Below are 11,856 nucleotides of genomic sequence, written 5' to 3'. Positions count from 1 at the left end.
ATTGAAATAAGAACACCGTGAATTCATTGTCCCAGGAAGGGGAAACTTTATTGACACATTCCTGGGGTCAGATACATCACATGATCACACTGACAGAACCACAGGCACATAGACACAGGCAACAGAGCATGCACAATGTCGGCACTAGTACAGTGTATATCCACCTTTCGCAGCAATGCAGGCTGCTATTCTCCCATGGAGACGATCGTAGAGATGCTGGATGTAGTCCTGTGGAACGGCTTGCCATGCCATTTCCACCTGGCGCCTCAGTTGGACCAGCGTTCGTGCTGGACGTGCAGACCGCGTGAGATGACGCTTCATCCTGTCCCAAACATGCTCAATGGGGGACAGATCCGGAGATCTTGCTGGCCAGGGTAGTTGACTTACACCTTCTAGAGCACGTTGGGTGGCACGGGATACATGCGGACGTGCATTGTCCTGTTGGAACAGCAAGTTCCCTTGCCGGTCTAGGAATGGTAGAACGATGGGTTCGATGACGGTTTGGATGTACTGTGCACTATTCAGTGTCCCCTCGACGATCACCAGTGGTGTACGGCCAGTGTAGGAGATCGCTCCCCACACCATGATGCCGGGTGTTGGCCCTGTGTGCCTCGGTCGTATGCAGTCCTGATTGTGGCGCTCACCTGCACGGCGTCAAACACGCATACGACCATCATTGGCACCAAGGCAAAAGCGACTCTCATCGCTGAAGACGACACATCTCCATTCGTCCCTCCATTCACGCCTGTCGCGACACCACTGGAGGCGGGCTGCACGATGTTGGGGCGTGAGCGGAAGACGGCCTAACGGTGTGCGGAACCGTAGCCCAGCTTCATGGAGACGGTTGCGAATGGTCCTCGCCAATACCCCAGGAGCAACAGTGTCCCTAATTTGCTGGGAAGTGGCGGTGCGGTCCCCTACGGCACTGCGTAGGATCCTACGGTCTTGGCGTGCATCCGTGCGTCGCTGCGGTCCGGTCCCAGGTCGACGGGCACGTGCACCTTCCGCCGACCACTGGCGACAACATCGATGTACTGTGGAGACCTTACGCCCCACGTGTTGAGCAATTCGGCGGTACGTCCACCCGGCCTCCCGCATGCCCACTATACGCCCTCGCTCAAAGTCCGTCAACTGCACATACGGTTGACGTCCACGCTGTCGCGGCATGCTACCAGTGTTAAAGACTGCGATGGAGCTCCGTATGCCACGGCAAACTGGCTGACACTGACGGCGGCGGTGCACAAATGCTGCGCAGCTAGCGCCATTCGACGGCCAACACCGCGGTTCCTGGTGTGTCCGCTGTGCCGTGCGTGTGATCATTGCTTGTACAGCCCTCTCGCAGTGTCCGGAGCAAGTATGGTGGGTCTGACACACCGGTGTCAATGTGTTTTTTTTCCATTTCCAGGAGTGTATAATTGTCAGAATCGACTAATTCAAGCAGACGGCTTGTGACGCGATCATCCTTTTTGCAGACAGTTTACGAAGTTATTTGACGTGTTTGTAAGCGTAAACAGAAAATAAGGGCAAAATATCGTGACTAAAGAAAAACAACAGGTTGAAAAATTAAATGGCGAAGAAAATTTGGGTACCTGGCGAATTCTCATGAAGGCTGTCTTAGAATGTGACCATGTTTACGATGTTGTAAGCGGATCTTTTGTGAAACCAGAAACAAATGTTGAAGATTGTCTAAAGAAATTAAGTGCTTGGACGAAAGCGAATTCAAAAGCGAAGAAACGTCTAGTTTTGTCACTAGAAACAAAACCGCTACTTCGAGTAGCTACATGTGAAACTGCAAAAGATGTTTAGGATAAATTACACCAGATTTATGATATTTAGTCTGACGAAAATATCGACTTGTGGCGACATAAGTTTCACAGTATCGAATGGGAGTGGTTAGGCGGTATGCAAGGTCATTTAGCAAAATTTGATAAAGTACGAATAAAGATGCCTATGCTAAATAAACCAACAGAGGGAGCTGATATGTGTGCACGTTTGCTTCAGACGCTGCCAAGAGAATTTGATCACATTTATTTAGCTTAGCATGATCTACCTCAAGCTGAGAAAACATGCCATAAACTACGGAAAAGGTGTTTGAATTATGGGCTGCCAATTCAAGACAGAGAAGAAACAAATGAAGATGCTGCAATGTTTAAGAACCAAGGGAAGTGTATCTACACAGCAACGAAGCAAAATTAAATTAGGTAATGTGAAAAAGGTGCAAAATTCAAGCCACCGCGATGTGAAGAAATGTTTTTCATGTGGTAAGATTGGACACATTTCCAAAGACTGCAAAACGGGCATAGTGTGTTTTAAATGCAAAAGCAAAGGTCATATCTCCAGGAACTGTCCTAGTGCTGGTGGTGGTTCAGCAACGTTATCAGCTGTGAAAACATTGTCACGAGAAATTCCAGAAGAAACATTGTTTAAAGTACGTAATTTACGTACCAATGTAGATGTATCAGAATGTGATAAGTGATACATTGATAGTCGCGCGACACATCACGTTACAAATCGTCAAGACTGGTATGTTTTATACACTCCTTTTGATGTACCACAGAAAATGGACAGTGCTAAAAATGATGTGCATATCGAAGCACTTGGGAGTAGTCGTATTGAAGTTGAAACTTTTAATGGAAGAGAGTGGACCAGACGATATTTTAGAAATGTATGTTATTGTCCAGATGGTTCTTGTAATTTATTGTCTGTTAAAAAGGCTGGAGAAAAAGGTATTGATCAAATTATCAAAAATGATGGTAAAATATGGTCATTTTACAGAGACAATATTCCAGTTGCTATTGCTCTATCAAAAGCAAGAATGAACTTTATCGCTTGGCAGTGATAGTCATTAAGGAAGGAAAGTCATGTGTAGTAAAGGAAGCTTCTGATACTCTTCAATTGTGGCATGAAAGATTTGAGCACCAGAACAAACAATATGTACAAACATTTTTGACTGCTCATAATATCAATGTAAGGTTAGACAATGAAATATGTGAAGATTGTATGCTAGGTAAACATCATAGGCTAGTTTTTGGTTCATGAGCTGACAAGTCAACTAGCCCAGGTGAATTAATCTTCGCTGATGTCTGTAGTCCAATGGAAGAAAATGATTTAGCTGGCCATCGATATTTTCTTGTTTTTAAAGATAACTTCTCAGCTTCAGAGTGACATATCTTTTACAGAAAAAGGTTGAGTTAAACGAGAAGTTGCCAATATTTATTGAGATGGTGAAAACACAGCTCAATGTACCATTAAAGAACTGTGGACTGATGGTGGCAAGGAGTTTGAAAATAACGATGTGAGACGATATGCTGAGTCAATTGGATTGAGACATTCTTTGACTGTGCCATATACACCACAGCAAAATGGAGTTGCTAAGCGTGGAAACAGGATTATCTGCGAAATGGTATGTTCATGGCTTCAGTCAGCAAAGCATATTCCAAAAGCTTTATGGGGACAAGCTGTACTCGCAGCTTCTGATACTCTAAACCGTACTGGGCCAACAATGGCTAAAGAAAAGACACCAGTAGAATTATTTTTGAGAAGGAAGAGTCAGTTTAATCATCTAAAAGTATTTGAGACAGAATGTTTTGTCTGGATTCCAGCACAGAAACAGAGAAAGTTTGATGCCAAATCTTTGAAAGGTTATATAGTTCGTTATGATGACTGTGGCTATCGTGTATACCTTCCAGATAGGCATTCAGGTATTGTTAGCCAAAATGTAAAATTCAAGGATGAAATATTGAAGCAATCATTGAAGAGTGATGTTACGAAATTAGTTGACTTACCGACTATGAATGATACAGAAACATCTGATACTAATGATGACGAAATATCAAAACAAAATATTACACGACTGGATTATCAAGATCATGTAGAAGAGAATGAAAATGCAGATGGTCATCAAGTTTTGAGGGACAGGAAACAATTTGAAGACCGATGCGTTATCTAGATGAACCTGAGCGACCCAAGATGATGATGCTGAGAGAAGTTCCAAAGAACTATGATGAAGCAGTGAAATCCTCAGATGTAGAAAATTGGAAAGCTGCAATGGATGAAGAAATGGACTCACATCAAAAGGTTGGTACTTGGAAATTAGTTGATTTACCAGCTGGAAGAAAGGCTATTGGAAATCGATGGGTGTTTGCAATTAAATTGGATAATAACAATGACATTGTACAGCACAAAGCTAGGCTAGTTGCAAAAGGGTTTAGCCACAGCCAGGGCTTGATTTTTCTGAAACTTTCAGCCCTGTCGTTAGGTTTGAAACTCTGAGAGCCCTCTTGTGTGTTGCTGTGCAAAGAAATTGGAAAATCAAACAATCTGACATTAAAACAGCATTCTTGAATGGTAAACTGGAGGAAGAAATTACATGCAACAACCACAAGGTTAAGATGATGGCATAAGCCGTTTTTGCAAATTGCTTCGAAGCTTGTATGGACTGAAGCAAGCAACAGAATCTTGGTGTGAGTGTTTAAAGTTACACCTTAAGAAATCAAATTTGCGAGAGAGTAGTGCTGATCCTTGTTTGTATTTTAATGAAAATTTAATCGTTTTATTTCAAGTGGATGATGGATTGATAATGGGACCTGGTGAAATAGTTCATAATTACACAAAACAATTACATGACGAGTTTGATATGGTAGTATGTGAAGTGGATTGTTATCTTGGCTTGCAAGTCCAAAGATTTTATGCTTGTATGAAGATTAATCAGACTGCACATGTGAAAAGTGTTAGCCAGGTATCATACGACTGATGCAAAGCCAATATCATTACCAACTGATCCTGGATGTATACCTGGTAATTCACCACCAGCTACCGATACCGACACTTACCGAGAAATTATAGGCAGTCTCACATATTTAACACTGGGAACACATCCAGATCTAGTTTATGCTGTAAATGTTGCTTCAAGAGCACAAGATTCGCCTACTGAAACACACCTAAAATTAATTAAACGAATTCTTCGCTATTTGAAGGGTACAATAAATGATGGAATTCAGTATAGGAAAACGAACAATTCTGCTATAGAAGGTTATAGCGATGCTGATTATGCAGGTGAAATATTGACTAGACGTTCGTTAAGTGGAGTTTTAATGAAGTTATGTTGTGGACCAGTAATGTGAAAAAGTAAACTACAGAAATGTGTCGCACAATCATCAATGGAAACTGAATTTGTTGCTGCCAGTGAGGCAAGTGAATCTTTAGTATGGCTTGATCTTTTATTGAAAGATATTGACATTGTTGAAAAGAGTTCAGTTCCTACTTTACACATTGACAATCAAAGTGCTATTAAATATATCAAAGGTGCAGGATTCTATGAATGCTCTATGCATATTCAAACATGCTATCAGTATGTATGACAGTTAGCCAATAAGAAGAAGATCAATGTCGAGTATGTTTCAACACAAGTTCAGGCAGCTGACGTTCTTACTAATGGCTATCAGCAAAGAAGCTATCGAGAATGAAAACTTTGATTGGGATGGAAGTAACTAATGAAAATAAAGACTGAGTTGATTTTGTGATGAAATATGAACTTGTTATGAACTTCTGGGAGAGTGTTAAGGGATTGTAAATAATATTACAAGTTCATGTCAGTTTCTGTTTTATGTGTACAAGTATCTTTGATGTATTTGTTCTTTGTATTAGAGATCTGTGAAGTTTTAAAAATTTGTAGTTGTTCTGTTTTTGATCTTACATTAAGTTCTGGCACTTTAATATTCCTTTGCGCAATCATTTAGAGGTTGGATATATATATATATTTTTAACGTAACAAATACATATCCAAATTTTCCAACTCTCCATATAAAGATAGCAACCTTTTTTGTCCTTGCACACGCACTGATCAGCCTATGCAAATTTATTTGCATGTTACAAATTGCTGCAAATGTCGTGAGTGCATACGACACTACTTCCAATCTACTGCTCGCCCGCCATCTGTCGGTCTAAGAAAGAAATTTCAGCGGCAAGCGATTACATTCTTGCAGCCTCAGAGTGTAAATTCGTAATGGAGAAAATTTGTTGTGGTCTGTGTTACACAAAAAATGGAAACAAAATTGAAGAAAACGGAAATACCGATCAAAATTTTCTAGACAGTGGCTGCTTCAGTGAAGGTAATTTTCGCACATACATTTACCTCTTGGGTTTCACGGCGTACCCGACGACTGACGTACATATTTTCGGATGGACTGGGAAACGTATAATTATCTCTTATCCTTCACAATTTCTCGTATGATACGAAAAAATACTTCTTTGACGACAGCAATTTCTCCACATGAGAGGCTGGCGATGACAAAGTTCCTGGTAGCCAGAGACACCCCAAGGATCTAGAATTTTGTAACGCAGTTTCGAAACAAGTATGGAGTGAAATCATACCCAACATATGCGAAGCTATTTAGGCTGTTCTGAAAGAGGACTTTATGTAGCCATGTAAAGCACCTCAATCTCGTAATATATCAATTCTGACATGTTACACATGATACTTTTACAATTTCAGACGTTTTTGAGACTTCGTATAATTCGCGTTCTTGTCTCGATCGCTGTAGCCCTTGCGCTTAATTTTCCGGAAACATGCGTGATTCGTAGACCTTTTACTCAGTTCACCAATAAACTCTCTAGAGCACTGACGTGTATCTGCCAATTTCAAATTCCCTGTGGAGACACAGATGAGAAACACTAGACTGAACAAACAGCTGACTCAAACTCGTTTCGCGCATCTAGATTTGTGGGGATCTCCTGTCCACTCGCTACGATTTTCGCGCATCTAGATTTGTGGGGATCTCCTGTCCACTCGCTACGATTTATCTCGCGGATGTGATTGGTGCCCTAATATTTGAGTACTTTTGTTCAAATCTACAACTCCCACAGCCAGGTCTATGCGTCTCTTATATCTGAGCAAATCTTCTGTCCACATTTAACAATCTGTCTGCCAAGTTGTGATGTTTGCCTTCCTTGGATAAATTTCTGTGAACTCCCAAGGGTTTTAGCCATTTATTTAATTATTATTGGAATTTGCGCAGCTGAATAAGTATTAAGGAGAAAAAAGGACATTTTACTAATAACTATATTTGCACATTCAAGAACATCAAAATTTACAGCGAACACAACAGAATAATTAGCGCACACAAAGAGTGTTAGACAATGCCAAAGAGGTCTATTTTACACAGCGCACTTTGCGCCAACACACACGAAATATATTGTTCACACAATTCCAACACCCCTCCTTGAACTTATATTTTGTGTGTTGCTTCCACAAGATAAACCAAATAGTCCCACAATCTTCTGAAACTTCTCCCTTTCCAAGGGTTTGGTCAGAAGGTAAGCTAATGTGTCTTCTGTGCGCAGATAGTCCACGGCAATGTTCTGTCGCTCTATGTGGTCCCGAATGAAATGGTGCCGTATATCAATATGCCTTGTCCTAGCACTAGTAACATCATTTTTAGCTAGGTTTATGGGTCCCTTATTGTCACAGAAGACGGTTGTAGGTTCCTCAATTAAATTGGGTTCTATTTCACTTATTAATATTCGTAGCCATAATGCTTCCTGTGTGGTGTGAGATAGTGCCATATACTCGGCCTCTATGATGCTCAATGCAACAGTTTTTTGCTTTTGACAGTACCATGATGTGAGGCCCCCCATTAATTAAAAACAGCAGCCAGTGGTGGAGTATCTGTCTCCCAATTCACTCCCCCAGTCCGCATCGCTATATCCCTCTAGTTTTGCGTTACCATCTCTATGGTATTTTAACTCATAGTTTGAGGTTCCTCTTAGGTATCGGAATATCCTCTTTACAGCTTTCCAGTGCTTTTCCTTTGGGTCTCTGCAATATCTGCTCACTGCATTGGTGTCAAAAACAATGTCGGGTCGTGACGTTTGAGACAAATATAACAGACACCCTACTGCTTTTAAATAAGGAACATTCTTGTCACATTCCACATCAGTCTCATTTACACTTAACTTCACTTCTACTTCCATTGGAGTACTTATGGGTTTGCAATCACTCATGCCAAATTTCTTTAATATTTGTTCCGTGTATGATGATTGACTTATGCTCAAGTCTTGTCTTTCTTCATCCTTAGTAATCTGCATAACTAAATAACGTTTGACTTCTCCCAAATCATGCACCTTAAACTTGGTTTGCAGCTGTTTCTTGAAAATTCTCATTTGGCCTTCACTTTCAGTCAGGATAAAGAAATCGTCCACCCATATCGCCATTATTATTATTTCTTCTTTTCTCCCTTTATAGTAAATGCTGGGATCTGCCTTGGATTCCTTCATATTCATATAAATTAGAGTTTCATGTAGATATCGATTCCAGCAACGTCCACTTTGTTTAAATCCATAAATACTTTTTCTCAAACGTTTAGACGACCTATGGGACGTGGTAGATGGGACAATGAAATCCACAGATCAGAATTATTCAAATAAAGATAGGAAAGCAAAATCAAAATTGATATTACTGATTGATTCGGTGAATTATGTTCACGTTGAAAAAGCTGCTACAGCGAAAGAAGTCTGGGACAATTTACGAAGTGCATTCGAGGATGGTGGTCTTACAAGAAAAGTAGGATTATCACGTGAGTTAATTACCACTCGTCTGGACAAATGTAAGAGTGTAGACGAATACGTTAACAAAATAATAACCACGTCGAACGACTGAGAAACATCAGATTCGAGATCGCTGCCGAATGGATAGGAACACTGCTGTAGGCAGGACTGCCCGAAAGGTATGCACCTATGATTATGGGACTTGAAAGCTCGCGTATACCAATCACAGGCGACAGTGTTAAGGTGAAAATGTTGCAGGACGTAAAGAGTGCTCCAAGCTGTTGTACATTGGAGAAGCAAGGTGTGTCTGCTCTCTACTCAAAAAACATAAAGCAGAAACCGGTGAGGTGCTATAAATGTCAGATGATGGGACATATTGCGTCTCAGTGCAAAGAAAATGTAAGCCCAAGATCAAACACTCAGCAAAAGAGGTATGTTACTGATAGCCCAGAGAGAAGGACCATTACCAAAGGTAAGGCACTCTCATGTTTTTATTCTTTTGGTGGGATGAGTAATCGTGATATGGAATGGATTTTAGACTCAGGAGCATCTGTGCATATTGTTAAAGATAAATCACTTCTTTATGACATCAAAGATAAGACTCATATGGGAATATCTACTGTTGATGGCAACAAGCTCCAGTGTCACCTGGCTGGGAAACTAGATCTACATGTAAGTGTAAATGGTGAATCAGATTTGGTTACAGCACACAATGTTCATTATGTGAAAAATGTGGCAACTAACCTGCTGTCTGTAGGGGAAATTGTCAAGAAAGGAAATACAGTCACTTTTGACATGCAGGGTGCAAGAGTAATCAGTGAAAGTGGTGAAGTTATAGCTACAGCAAGTAACGAAAGGGGTATTTTTAAGTTGGATACCATTGACAGTGAACATAAAAATGTTAGTGATTCAGTATATTCAACAGAAGGTTTTTTATGGCACCGGAGGCTTGGACATCAAAATAGAAAGAGTATGTCTATAATAAAGGATATGGTAAAGGAAATACAGAATTTTAGTGTGTCCAAGGATCCTTGTGAGACATGTATAAAGGGAAAACAAGCAAGGTTACCCTTCAAGACTAGTAAGAGTAAATCCACAGAAGTCTTGCAGTTAATCCACACAGATGTATGTGGCTCGATGGAGTGTGAATCCATAGGTGGGAGTAATTATTTTCTTACGTTTATTGATGATTACTCACGATATACTCATGTTTATTTTCTTAGTTCTACAGACCAAGTGGGAGATATCTTTGAGGAATATTGCAATATGGTTGAAAGGTGAACGGGAAAGAAGATGAAGATCATCAGGTCTGATAATGGGAGAGAATACATTAACCAGAAATTGAAGAAACTTCTGGCAGAAAAGGGAATCAGGCATCAAACTACCATAAGGTACAGCCCATCTCAAACTGGGGTTGCTGAGAGGGCTAATAGGACCATTGTTGAGAAAGCAAGGAGCATGATGACTGATGCTGAATTATCCAAAGATTTTTGGGCAGAGGCAGTGTCAACAGCTGTATATTTGAACAATAGATCACCTAAAAAAGCATTGAAGAATAGAACTCCTTATGAGATATGGATAGGAAAGAAACCTGATCTAAGCAATATAAGGGTTTTTGGGTGTGATGCAATGGCACATATTCCAAAACAGCTAAGAGGAAAATGGGATCCGAAAGCTAAAAAGTATATTTTTGTATGCTATTGTGAAAATTCAAAGGGCTACCGATTAATGGATCCATTGACTGAAAAGATTGTCACAAGTAGAGATGTAATATTCTTTGAAAATAGAAAGGACTCAAAAGAGAGCAAAACCACAAAGTCAACTGCACCTAGTTCAGAAGGTGAAACCTTGTGTGAGGAAAGAGAAAGTGAAGAAGAAGAAGACGACAGACAAGGACAAATGGATACAATTTATGATGACAATGAGTTAGAGGATGAAAAAAATGAAGAAAACAATGTACGCCGTTCTTCTCATGTACCAAAACCGAAGGAATATCCGGATTTTGAGATGTATACAGCACAGTCTTTTAATGATGAGCCAAGAACAGCAGAAGAAGCAATGAGTGGCCCAAACTGTAGTTTGATGCCTGATTCCCTTTTCTGCCTGAAGTTTCTTCAATTTCTGGTTAATATATTCTCTCCCATTATCAGACCTGATGATCTTGATCTTCTTTCCCGTCCACGTTTCAACCATATTGCAATATTCCTCAAAGATATCTCTCACTTGGTCTTTAGAACTAAGAAAATAAACATGAGTATATCGTGAGTAATCATCAATAAACGTAAGAAAATAATTACTCCCACCTACGGATTCACACTCCATCGGGCCACATACATCTGTGTGGATTAACTGTAAGACTTCTGTGGATTTACTCTTACTAGTCTTGAAGGGTAACCTTGCTTGTTTTCCCTTTATACATGTCTCACAAGGATCCTTGGACACACTAAAATTCTGTATTTCCTTTACCATATCCTTTATTATAGACATACTCTTTCTATTTTGATGTCCAAGCCTCCGGTGCCATAAAAAACCTTCTGCTGAATATACTGAATCACTAACATTTTTATGTTTACTGTCAATGGTATCCAACTTAAAAATACCCCTTTCGTTACTTGCTGTACAACAGCTTGCAGCACTCTTTACGTCCTGCAGCAGTTTCACCTTAACGCCTGTGATTGGTATACCCGAGCTTTCAAGTCCCATAATCATAGGTGCATACCTTTCGGGCAGTCCTGCCAACAGGAATGTTCCTATCCATTCGGCAGCGATCTCGAATCTGATGTTTCTCAGTCGTTCGACGTGGTTATTATTTTGTTAACGTATTCGTCTACACTCTTACATTTGTCCAGACGAGTGGTAATTAACTCGCGTGATAATCCTACTTTTCTCGTAAGACCACCATCCTCGAATGCACTTCGTTAATTGTCCCAGACTTCTTTCGCTGTAGCAGCTTTTTCAACGTGAACATAATTCACCGAATCAATCAGTAATATCAATTTTGTTTTTGCTTTCCTATCTTTATTTGAATAATTACGATCTGTGGATTTCATTGTCCCATCTACCACGTCCCATAGGTCGTCTAAACGTAAATACGCTTCTACTGCGAACTTCCAGGTTGCATAGTTTTCGCGACCTATAAGTCTTTCAATCTGTTGAATTTGTGCCGTACTCATTCTTAACGGTAACTTGCTTTTTATTGCCGTAAAGAACACCGAAAAATTTTACACAGTGCACTTTGCGCCGACACACACGAAATATATTGTTCACACAATTCCAACAATTATCAACTATCATATGGTCTATTAGTCTAAG

The sequence above is a fragment of the Schistocerca nitens genome, chromosome 2 (genome assembly GCF_023898315.1).
Source record: "Schistocerca nitens isolate TAMUIC-IGC-003100 chromosome 2, iqSchNite1.1, whole genome shotgun sequence".
Lineage (NCBI taxonomy): Eukaryota > Metazoa > Arthropoda > Insecta > Orthoptera > Acrididae > Schistocerca > Schistocerca nitens.
The sequence above is the reverse complement of the archived record's forward strand: the minus strand, read 5'-3'. Positions refer to the sequence as shown.